This window comes from Pantherophis guttatus, chromosome 4 (assembly GCF_059756535.1).
Source record: "Pantherophis guttatus breed Tessera chromosome 4, ASM5975653v1, whole genome shotgun sequence".
NCBI classification, from domain to species: Eukaryota; Metazoa; Chordata; class Lepidosauria; order Squamata; family Colubridae; genus Pantherophis; species Pantherophis guttatus.
The window spans coordinates 57,960,295-57,973,333 of record NC_142066.1 but is presented as its reverse complement, the minus strand read 5'-3'; positions in this window follow the sequence as shown (position 1 = coordinate 57,973,333).

Below are 13,039 nucleotides of genomic sequence, written 5' to 3'. Positions count from 1 at the left end.
AAAGAACAATTGGTTTCTTTGTTTAATTTATTATTTTTTATTTTCTCTTCCCCTCAGGCTCTTATCTACTCTACTTTTTAAGTAAAACCCTTGCACGTTGCTCCATGACATAACAATTGTGCTAAAATTGATTTCCCACCTTTGTCTTAATTTGATTTGTTACTCATCTTTGAAAAGTAATGAAAACCACTGTTTTAACACTCAAAATCATGCCTTGAATAATGAGTATTCTGAATTCAGTCTCTGACATCTCTACTTAAAAGGACCTTTTAAGGCATTTGGAAGGCTTGTGCCAGTCAAAAAGGAGACAGTGCTCTAATTCAGCTGAGTCACTTTCATATGTTATCCTCTCCGATTTTTCAGCCCTTTGCATGCTAATTATCATATTTTGTAATGAATAGTGACCTGCACCTTTTATCTGTTTTAGCAATAATCTCTTTCTATAGTTTCTAGGGATATTTGGAACATTTTTTAGTATGAGAAATTTTATGTAATTTTTTTTCCAAGAATGTGTGATCTGTTTCAATGCCTTGAATAAGTCCGATGTCAAAACATACTGGATATTTCTTATAAAATGAAATACTATTTTTTTTTTGCAACAGTTAGAAAGAACTGTTTCACTTTTCTTTTCTCCATCCTCTATGAGTGCCAATAGCATGCTAACATTTCATGCTTTATATATCAACCATATGCCCATATTTTTAGTCTCCCTAGAATGCAATAGCTGCTGCTGGTATCTACTTATTGAATAATGTCAACATGGATTACATCTGCATCTACATACTTCATTTTGCAAATTATGCATCCTCTGATAAAACCAGGGTGCCTATGAAAGGAGTACTACAAGTATAAACTAAATTCTAAACTGTACCTCATTGATTTATTTGATACGGTATTTGTTTTTGAAAGCAAAAGCATTCAATAACTAACAAATTTCTCAAACATAAACTGCCAAAAGTTACCAAAAACGACACTTCCATATATATTAATGATTATTAGTGATTATTAAAGACACATTCAACATCATCAAGTGCTTCTCAGGTTTTGTGAATATTTTCACAATTCATCTTCTATGAGTTGGTGATACTGATGTATTGTAGATTAGGACAAATTTCAATTTAGATTCCCACATACTGACTTTTATCCAAAGTTTCTGACTCACCATACTGTGAATTCTAAACATATGATCATTTTGGATATCTTCAACTTGAACACTGCCACTGACAAACTTTATCTATACAATCTGGATTTAACTAAGAGTAAATCTTGGCTATAGAAATGGCACATGGGAAATTAAAATGATACTATGTGCATTGTCATAACCTACTTTTTGTAAATATCATAAGAATATGCCCCCAAAATTTGCTTCAATCTACGATATTTCATATTTGTTGACTTTTTTAAAAAAAAATTAATTTTATTATGACACAGTATGACAATCACATAACATACAACATATAAATATCTCTTCTTTTTTAAACATTGTTTCTTTGTAGTCTTCTTTCTGTTATTATATCTTTCCTCCCATATTTCTTCAAAAAAACCCCTACATTTTGTTGACTTTCAATAGCTGAATAAATTGATGAAGACTCTGAGATTAAGAAAATCTGTCTGGGGAAAGTAACATCTGAAGTTGTATTTGCATCTCATGATTATGGAGAGTGACAAAAGAGCATTTGCTTCTGAATATGAATTCTATTTCTGAATTATACAGGCTTTCATTTTGCCTGTATGGGGGATGGTGCAAAATGCAATTGCACTCAAAGCAATTTCTTACATTATGTCTTCCTGTCATCATTCCCCAAATTTTGTTCTTGCTTGTATGTATGTATGTATGTATGTATGTATGTATGTATGTATCTATGTATCTATGTAATAGGAAGTGAGAGGAAATGAAAAGAGTACAGTCTAGTATCCATCTACTATATACTATACTTCTCCGTATATTTCTATTCTTGCAAAGCATCCTTTTTTCTGTCATCTCCATTAATTAATACATTGCCTATTGTTCTTTAAACCTCACTATCTCTTTTTGAGTATCTTATCAACTTCATCCAACCACAACTTTCTCAGACTTTCCATTCTTCCAAACCCATTCATTATTTATTCAGACCTAATTCTCTTTGTTTGACCAAACATTTGTCCATAAATATGTTTCATGACTACCACAAGACTTCGTCTTACTCTGTTCTCACTGCTCAAATCATAAACACTACCATTATTTTATATGTTTTATTTCCATCATAATCTCATTCAGCAGAAAGTCTTCAAATCTATATTCATGCACAATACTATAATTCAAACATATCATCATCCACTTTCTTTACATAAACAAATATTCAATAATATTTTGATCTGCTGAAGATCAAAAATCTAGTCAATACAAATTTTGATCATTTTCATCTGTTTATATCCTTTTGATCAGAATTTTGCCCAACACTTTCCAAGGCACACTTAACTAACTAATCTCCATCTAGTTTTTGCAGTGATTCCTGCTACCTTTCCTTTATACTTCTAATGGCAGTCTTTTGGATAAACAAGCTGCACAATCCATAATATAAACATATGCATATATTAACACTTCCATAGATTAACCATCTAGATCTACAGTATTTTCAAACAATTTGTAGTATTTATGATCTTTTTATCATTTTTATTTTAGAGAACATAACACTGATTATATTTCCCTTTGACATACAATACTGTTCCCATACAAATCTCTGAAATACTTCTTACATTTTTTCACTTCAGAGGCATTTTACCTTTTATTTTGAATTCATTTCATTATTACTAAACTCATGTTGGAAGTGCCTGAAGATCCTTTATTTGGTCATCTAGCTTACAAAATAAATATTATTTTTTATCAAAATTACGTTACATTTTCTCTGCCTCATTTTCAATTATTCCTTGCCTTCTTTGATTACATTATTTAATTAGCTTTTCCTCTTTAGCTCCTTTTTTTTTTTAACTTCCTCTCATTTTTACTCATCCACAGTGTCTTTCATTTTGACGTGCCAACAAGCATCTTCTGTGGCATTTCATAACGTAATAGTATTTACTCTGTTGTAAGAAGTTGCCATACCCACTTTCCTTATATCTACTTTTCATTGTTTTGGGAGATTATTTTATTGTTTAATACGTTTTCATATAGATCTTATATTTTCTTTTCTTGTAGAAATACTACATTCACTCTAGTTCTTTTCACTCTCAGCTTTTCTTTCATGTCCATTGCATCTCAAGATCACGTTCATGTCTATTTTTTTTTCACTCTTGACATTGTTAACAATGGCCATTCTCTTATATTCAGAATCTCTCATCATCCTTGTATCTTTCATTAATTCTGTCAACCTTCACGATAAATCAATAATTACTCTTTCATATATTTTATTTATTTAAAAGATTTGTGTAGCCACCCATTCTTCATGCAACTCTGTCTTGCTCCCAATCAAGAATCAAAAGACATACGATCATATTAAAGCTATAATATCCAACTACTTAAAACATTAAAAATAACAAAAACCTGATGCCAAAGCAGTTCTAATGTGTGATTAGCTAGTCTTATCCCAGCACTTGGAGCCAAGTCTTCAAAGCCTTACAGAAGACTGAAAGGGTGGAGGTTTGCTGAACTTCAGGGGATATAGCTGCATGGAGAGATATAGACTTAAATTATGTACTTGAAATAAACAGCTTATTCTGATGCTCACGAATTATCATTTTAATTCATTTTTGGATCTCCAAAAATTACTAGTTGCAGCTAAAGTTCAGCTAAAGTTACTAGTTGCAGCTAAAGTTCAGATGGTGACGATGATGATTATCTATCAGTGTGCAAGTCTTTATTTTTTTATTCATTTATAAAAAAAACATTTATATGGCTGCACAAGTCACTCTTGGTGACTTTGGGCAGCTCACAGGGGTAAAACCCCAGTACAAAAACCAAAATCCTCCCCCACTCTTCTTGGCAATAAGTCAGATGATCCATAATCACTCTTGTGTCTTCAAGCCTGTTGGCAGAACCATGTATTCAAGTCTTTGCAAAAAAAGTGTCAAAGTAGGGGGGTGTCAAGAGTGATTAGCTCTTTCACCTAGTTACTTTTTTGCTCTCACGTTGACAATAATCAGGAGGGGGTGATTGGAATGTCTGGGGTGGGAATGGAATGCCAAGACTCTATCTGCAGACTCTGCTGCCTCCCCCAAGGTCACAATGTGCAGTTGTTTGAATGATGCAGGTTATTCTCATAACAACAGAAGTGCATTCAATCAGACAACGCAATGAACTGAGGGGAAACAGGGAAAAATCAAGTATAACTATGTGGGCTTTTGAGTGGGAAATTAAGAGCTGGTTTCGCTTCTTCTGTGCCAATGTAGTGTATTCATTAGTTTTACTTTTTGAGAGAAATAATATCTGAGGAGTTCCTTTTTTGGATTCGCTAACTGGTCAACTGACAGGGGGGTGTAATCTTATCTCTGCAGGGATGATCCTTCACAGGAAACCATTACTGATAAGATCCTTTGGGTCAGTAGAATCAGACAATCAGTAGTATTCCCTATCTCCCCACCATAATGGGCCATGTTCAGGGGTGAAATGCTCCCAGTTCGGACTGGATCGCCCGATCCGATAGCGGTGGGTGGTTTGGAGAACCGGTAGCAAAAATTCCTGCCCTCCCACCCAACTGAGCCGCGCGATCATCAGAGCTTTTTTTTTTTTTACTTTTAAAAACATTTTTTCTACAACCACTTTGGCCAAAAAAATGCTTTTAAAAGTAAAAAAAAAAAAGCCTCTGATGATCGTGCAGCTCAGCTGGGATCGTCAGAGGCTTTTAAAAGCATTTTTTTCCTACAACCTCTTTGGCTGAAGAGGTTGTAGAAAAAAAAATGCCTTTAAAAGCCTCTGATGATCCCAGCTGAGTTGCTTGATCAGCAGAGGCTTTTAAAAGCATTTTTTTCTGCAACCTCTTAAGGTTATAGAAAAAATGCTTTTAAAAGTAAAAAAAAAAAAAAAAAAAAGTTGGCCACGCCCACCCAGTCACATTACACCCCCTCCTCCCCAAAGCCATGCCCACAGAATCGGTAGTAACAAATTTTACATTTCACCACAGGCCATGTTGATATGAGTGAGAAAAGACAGCCCTTCAAATAATCTGATCCCAAGTCATGTAGGCTTTAAAAGTGACTGCTAGAACTTTGAATTGGACCTAGAAGGTAACTGGCAGCTAATGCAGCTCCTGCAAGAGAGGTCATGTGAACTTCGAAATGGATTGGGCCCATCACAGCCAATTTTCTCTGTTTCTCAGCTTGACACAGGGAGCTTTGGAATGTCAGATCACCACCACTACCAATTTATTATTACAGTCTTAAACCAGAAACCAGAACAAATAAAAGCACTCAGTGTGTGTGTGTGTGTGTGTGTGTGTGTGTGTGTGTGTATACATACATATATACATACTTAAAAATTCTAGTATAAAATAATAAATAACCAAAAAAAATCTATAATAAAATCCAGTGTCAATTTTACATGGTCTGATCAGTCAGTTGGAATGTCAGACCAGATGTCAACAACTTTCTATCTCATGGGAACCAAGATCATCCCAACAGGTGCTGGCCAGAGACTGGAGGACGTTACCAAGGAGACGCCAGAACATCTAATTGGACATGACATGACATGTGGCAAGGAGGGAGGAAGCTATCTAATCTTTAATTGTGCTGAAAGTATAGGAAATAGCCAGAGGTTTTAAGATCATCTGTGCCGAAATGATGTACTCAATAAAGCAGTTTTTTTGAGAAACCGAAAGTCTCGGAGTGCTGATTGATTTAGGTTTGTCAGTCAGAACCTTGACAGTAAATCTGTTCTCATTTCTCAAGCTTTAACTAGCAAACAAATCCTCTGAGGTCCTGAGCCCTGGCTGCCTACCTGATCACTTTGGGATAACAGAGAAGACTAAGGGAAGGTCGCAGTGATGGAGGTGGAACTGGAGAGAAGCCAAGAACAGGGCCTGCTGGGATGAAGGTTTGCATCTGCTCTGGCGGCCACTCCCCATGTCACCCCAGCCTGTGGAGCCATCCTATGCTTCCAGTGTGGCCAGCAGGGCCAAAGGGCTGCTGAATGCTTGGCACCCACTCCCCCATCAAGAGGGGGATCTCCCACTTCCACCTGCAATGAAAGGGAAGAAAAAGGTCGAGCGCAGCACACCAGGCTGTAGAGTTCTCCTTCCCTCATAGCGAGAGGGAGGAAATCCTACCGAGGGGGACCAGCAGCCGGCCCCTTATGAGAGTGAAGACAAGGGACAGGGCAACTCAATGGTAAGTGGAGTTGTCTATCCCTTCTCTGTTCTGGCAAGCATCATATAGCTCCCAAATCGGAAGCCCAGGGAGAAATGAAGGCACTCATAGACATGGGTTGCACCTGATGCTTAACGAACTTGTTCACAGTGCTGAAACTAGGAATATGAGGAAGCTGCCCCAGTCGAGCAGATGGACGGGTCCCTAATAGGAGGCTCCCCCACAACGCACCTGACCAAACACGTGCGATTGGAGATAGGTAAGCACTGGGAGATCATCTGGTTCATAATTGTGCCAAAAATGATGGAGGAAGTGATCCTGGAGATGTCCTGGCTAGAAAAGTGGGGCCTGACCATATGGTGGCAGAAAGGAGAGAGGAAGATGAGCATAAGGAGGGGATTCCTCTCCTTCCCCCATCAGGGATCTGGAGGAGAGACTGAACTGCAGAGTGAAGAGGCCAGAGGAGACAAGCTGCTGAAAGTGGCCTCAGAGCCACTTTGCTTCAAGAACACTGTTTGCTTCAAGTACACTGTTTCAATATTATCTAACATAAAGTTAGGGTTTTTAGAAAATTAAATTCATTTAAATTTAGAAGATTAAGTTCACTACTGTATTCTCTATAACTATAGTGATAATTGAAGATCTGAACAGTAGAATATAGAACAATGATTCATTATTTATCATAAGTCTGGAGATCTGTTTGTCGTGTTTCTCATAATATGGTTAATTTTGCAGGCAGAGTTCATTTTGCAGTCAAATAAAAGGTCATGGATAAAAGGTAATCTCCTTCGTAAATAAGTACGATTTTGTTAATGTAGATTTACAATAAAATAAAATTAGCTTACCTAGCTCTGTTTCCTGTTTGGTTTATCTGATAGGGCTGACATCAATCTTGCAAATCTGAAGATACATATTCCTGTTGCCACTTTTAATTGTTTGAACCAATTAGGGCAAATTCTTTCCAATGGGGCTTGCCTGATTGTTTCCTAGGTGGCAGCTTTCCCCCTTTTCCTACCAAGATGATGCATACATATCATCACATCATCTTTCTGATGTGACTACTTTCTGACTACAGAGAATTATATAAGAGCATTCTCTTTGGCCCTCTATAATATTTTTACATTTAATTAATAAAATTAATTAATAAAATTAATAAAAAATAATTATTATTAGAGTTAAAAACTTTGTTCATATGGCATGGAGAACAATAATGTTCAATGGAAACATTCTCCTCTTAAGAGTCTTAGACCCTTATTTTAAAAAACTCTAACTCTAAAAACTCTGGGAAATTTACCAGTTAAAAATAAAACATATGTGGGTCAACATCAAGAGAATAAAAAGAAGACAGCCCAGTATCAAAGAGTCAAACAGACAACTAAGAATTAGTCAGTGCTGAAATAAAAGTAAAGGTTTCTCCTGTTGTGTGTGACTCTAGAGGGCAGTGCTCACCTCTATTTCTTAGCTAAGGGAGCCAGCATTGTCTGAAGACAATGCTGGCTCCCTTCTGTCATACAAAGGCACCCAGAATGCTGTTGTCTTCCCACTCAAGTGGTACCTATTTATCTACTCACATTGGGATGCTTTCAAACTGTTAGGTCGGGAGGATCTGGGGCAAATAGCAGGAACTCAGCTCATCACACGATGCTCAGGTCTCGAACTCAGTCTGTCAGCTTTCCAAATCACAAACTCAGTGTCTTTAACTGCGGAGCCATCAGACCACTGAAATAGGATTATTTTAATGAATTTAATGATACCTGATACAAATCTGGAAGCAAAGTGTTTCAAAACAAGGGGCTTCTATGGAGAGAGATTGCTTTTGGGCCAATATTTCCTTGAGCTATCATGGAACAGATCCTTCAGCAATTTCTCTGCTTGAATTTATGGACTGGACAGATTCCATTGAAGCTTTTAGCAAGCCCTTTGAGTTGGATTCGAAGCTAATTGGAAGCGAGTGCATCAAATGGTTGAGTTTTCTGTTACTGCAGGATTTGTTATATCTTGACTACACCAGTTTTATAATTACTGGCTTATACTATAGTTTTTATTTCACTTTATTTCTTACTGCTTTTGAGCTGATCTATAAATAAAATGTCTTGTCTTGTTGCCAATGCAATGTTAGTTGTTCAAGGTTGTTAGGAAACAGACTCCACAAAAAGGCTAGAACCAGGTTTTATTGAGCTATGCAGTAATATTAGAATCTTGCAAGACTGATTGTGTTTTTCCTTCTCTCCCTCTTATATCTTAAGTCAGTCAGAGAGAGGTCATTGCAAGGATCTTCCTAATACTATTTCCCAGAATTTAAGGAATACTTCAACCATTTGGTTCTGTAACAGCTTCTGCATATTTCCCTCCATGTTTCTGTATATGCAGAAACCAATTCACTGATTTGCTAGCCATAATATTCTGCACCAATTGCATTCTGCACCAACTGCAGTTTTTCTATTTTCTTCAAAAGCAGTCTGTATGAATTTTCTAACTTTTTGAAATAGTTTGGATTTGTTATACGATGTCTCTTGATTTATTGTTTATTGTTTATCTTGTTTGGTATATTGTGAGCCACCCAAAGTCACTTAGACTCAGGCAGAATCAAATCAAATGTTAGACCTGGCATTCTGTTTCAAGTTATTTTAATGTTAAAAATCTCAATTTTTATTTTAAATGTTAAAATACTTTTCTTCTGAAAAAAATCAGTATCATAAAATAGCTCTTTGTGCTTTATAAATGTTAGACAAATGTGGTTTTGGATTATAGCAAACTGCTAAAGTGGAAGTAGATGCAGTTGATATTGAAACTTTCAGTTAAGAGCCCATTTCTAAGTATTTTGTATCAGAATGGTCTCAGATTATGTTTTATTAATTTTAATTGATTTGTGTAGCTGACCATCTCATACAAATTACTCTGGGGGCTTACAAGGATTAATATGGAGAAAAACTCACACCACATGTAACTCAGGGTGCCCGGAGATAAACAATAACTGCACTAATAGAAAAAAAGACATCTATAACAGGAGAATTCATCTGCCCACCTGACCCAAAGGCCTTAAGAAACAGCCAGGTCTATTATCAGAAAATTTATGTCAACCCTGAAGCTGATCTGGCCGAAGCCATCTTGGAGCTTCAGTGTTGCCACACTGAAGCGAGGGATAGGGAGGGGCAATTGAAGATAGTTGGGGTTGTGTAGTCAAAATAAAATACTTTCTCTTGGGAACCAAGGACGTTCTCACACCTGGCCAGAGGAAGGAGGAGTGATATCACCAGACCAGCGGACACTGCATTGATTGGGCCATGTGACTGATTGTTTGGGGTTGAGGGAAAAACTTTTACTTTTAATTAGGTGAAAACCAAGGGGCCCCTCAGAGTTGGTTTTCACCAGGTATGTGCCAATTTGATATTTCCAATAAAGCCATTCTTTGAGGAATTCACCTGCCTCGGAGTTTTTGCTCGCAATGGATCTATTACTTGGAACCCTGACAATTGATATCACACACTATGCCTGCTTATGACCTTGGCCAAAAATTTCATGTAGATGTTACATAGGAGTGGGAAAAAACATAGGCAGGGGTAACCTCGGGCTTGACCTCTTCCACCAGCCCTGGAGGAAAGAGACATAGCACAACACATCTTCCATTCCCAATCCCCTGAGCCTGCTCAGAAGGATACAATGATAATTGGTGATCTCTCAGTGAAAGCTATTGAGAGATTGATTTCCAGGAAAGCAACGAACAAGGGTCAGAGGAATGGACTAGTGCCTTGAAATTCCTTTCTGGAAACAGGGGAGTACCTGGAATTGCCCACAGTGCTCCAAGCAGATGCTCCCCATGATGAGACTGTAAAACGGTTTAGAGTTCTGAGACTTGGAGAATCAGCTCTATCCAGGTTTGCCAGTTCAGAACCTTCAAAGGGATCCTGGGATCACCTACTTCTTTCTCTCAATCACTTCTGGAAATGGCTTATAAATTGCTTTTAAATATGGAAGTCAAGTTTCATTATACTGATTGATTCTTCTACTTTCCTCAGTGAAAGAAGTTTCATGCAACTTTAAGAATTTAAAAGATTTTTTTTTTAAATTTGGAAATAAGCAGCAAAAAGGTAATTAGAACATTGATATTGGAACATTATAAGCAGTCTAACAGGCCAGATTGACCACAAATAAGATTTAGGAACTGATTATAAGAATCCTTCCTACGGCTTGTTTAAAATCCTATTAATATATATATATATATATATGAAAATTTTGCATCTAAATGTAAAAAATTATTCCTTAGGAAAATGTTGTAGATTACAGAGAAAAATATGATAAGAGGAGACTCTGAAAGCTGGCTACGAGAGGCAACAAGAAAAACTACAGATAATTAATGAAGAAACCGACTAATGAGGAATGGAGAGAAGTTAACTGGACGAATTCAAGAATATTTGGCAACAATAGATTCAGAACTTTTTCTTAAGATTGACTACTACTGTACAATTGAATTTAAAACGGAGATGGAGGATACAACTGAGAATCAGTCTGTTTTGTATTTAAAAAGTCAGGCTACAAGAATGACAGTGACATAGATGGGACTTACACATGAAACTGGCTGATGTTTTAATAGCTAAAAGAGAGAAACAAATAATAAATCAGAAGAATGATTTGGATCTGTGGATTTCAATTCAGAAGACTGACTTGGATAACTTTCTGGGTTTGGATTTATAAAAGATATATTATACTTATGAAAGAGTTCTTAAAAAAAGATAAAGAGAGAATGAAAAGAAATAAACATTTGGACATTACTTAAAAGGAATAAACATCAATACATGTTTTTTCTTGAATAAGTTTTAATGATGCAGGAAAGAAAAGAAATGCTTTAAGATATTTTTATTGTATTTTTAGAGAAAACAATATGTTACTGTGTAAAGTATAATTGAAATTGAAAACCAGATATTGCACTATAGCATATTGAATTCTACGATATAGTGCAATAGCGGGTTTTCAATTTCAATTATATAGAATGTAAAGAATGTATGTTTGTGTTTTTATTTTTATAGTTATTATGTACACTGAAGACAGCATTTAATTTTGTTGTACCATGTGCAATGAGAATAAAGTAAAGTAAACTAAACCAAACCAAAGGAAAGAAAAGAATATGACATTGATTAACTTGTTTAAGATTAATATACACAACATATATATTTATTGTACTCGTCTTGATGAAGTAGGAAGCAATTTTGATATATTTCTTATATATCTTATTTTTGTCTTATATTTGTTCCCCTCTTTTCTCTGTACCTTTCATTTTTTATATTTTTCTTTTGTATTAGTTTTTATCTTTGTATTTTTAAACTTTAATAAAAATTATTATATATAAAAAAGAAAACAACTGAAAAATCAAGGAGGGCCAGTGCACAGCCTCCATCTCGAGTCTGCTAAAAGTCATTCAACAGGAGCAATCAATTCTGTCTCAGTGCTATAAAAATGTGTAAATCTTGACTGAAAATGGTTCAGTTAATTCGTTTTTTCGAGGGCCCTCTGTAGTTGTAAAGCATTTACATCTCAACAACCTTCCTTAAAAAGTCAAGGTTGGAAACTGGATCAAAATTGTTCAGATTTATTGGGTCTAGTGATGATCTCTTAAGGAAGGGGACGATAACCACCTCCTTCCACAAGGATGCAATCACCCCTCCCGCTGAAAAGCATTCACAAATACACGGACCCAACCACTTGCCCTATGCTAGGATACCTTAAGGCATAAAAAGGGATAGGGATCTAAGATCCAGTTGGGCAAGCTCAAAGCTCTGAGGACCCTGTCCATTTCATCAGGATCAACACTTCTGAACTCTCCCCAGGTAACTGGGCATGACTATGCCTCAGGTAACTTACACAGAACCTGTACAGCTGCATTTCAAATCCAAGCAAGTGTGAGTAACTTTATCCAACTACACTAGAATAGAATAATCTTCACAGCAGTCCTACAGGATTTCTGGCAGCTTTTCTTTGGTCTAGGCTGTCATAGACTCACATGTTAACATCACACTGTCTCTCATTTATTTTGCCAATATTTCAGATATTTTAATCATTGTTAGATTTGTTTTATCCCACTCTTTCCTTCAGAAGCCTTAGGTGGTATAGAAAGAACCCCCTTCTTTTTACTTTTCCCCACAAAAAAATCCTGTGAAGTAGGTTGGATCCAGAGAAAGTGACTGCCCCAAGATTTGCCTGTGCACATATGTGGTTAAAAGTGAACTAGAACTTGGTACTAATCCAACTTCTTAATTATATATACATTTATAATCAAGAACCAAATACAAATTGTGTAAAATACTGTTAAATTAAGTTAACACTTAAATAGTGTTAAGTTGAATCAGTCTGTAATAGTTAAGAATATATGATTTTAATCAAGTCAAGAAGTGCAGTTGCATTTTTGTTAAAATCAAGCATATATACCTTAATCATTAATTCTCTGTAAAACCTAGACAAATTGTGATTCATTCTATACAAAACATCAACCTTTATTTTAACCCATTACTCTTATATATTTTACCTATATGCTTACCACACCCAGATTTTTCCCCTTACATCAAACAAGCAATAAAATGAAGAAAACTTGTTTTTATTCTGCAAAATAGGAGATAACATAGTTATCTAATTATGTTTCTCTCGTAACTATAAAATCAATCATATTATAAGTAGCTGAAATGCAAAAAGCATGTACAAAATTATGGAAACTGGAGGTGATATAATGAGCCAATTCTAATATTATGTAAGTCATGCATTATATTCTCAATAG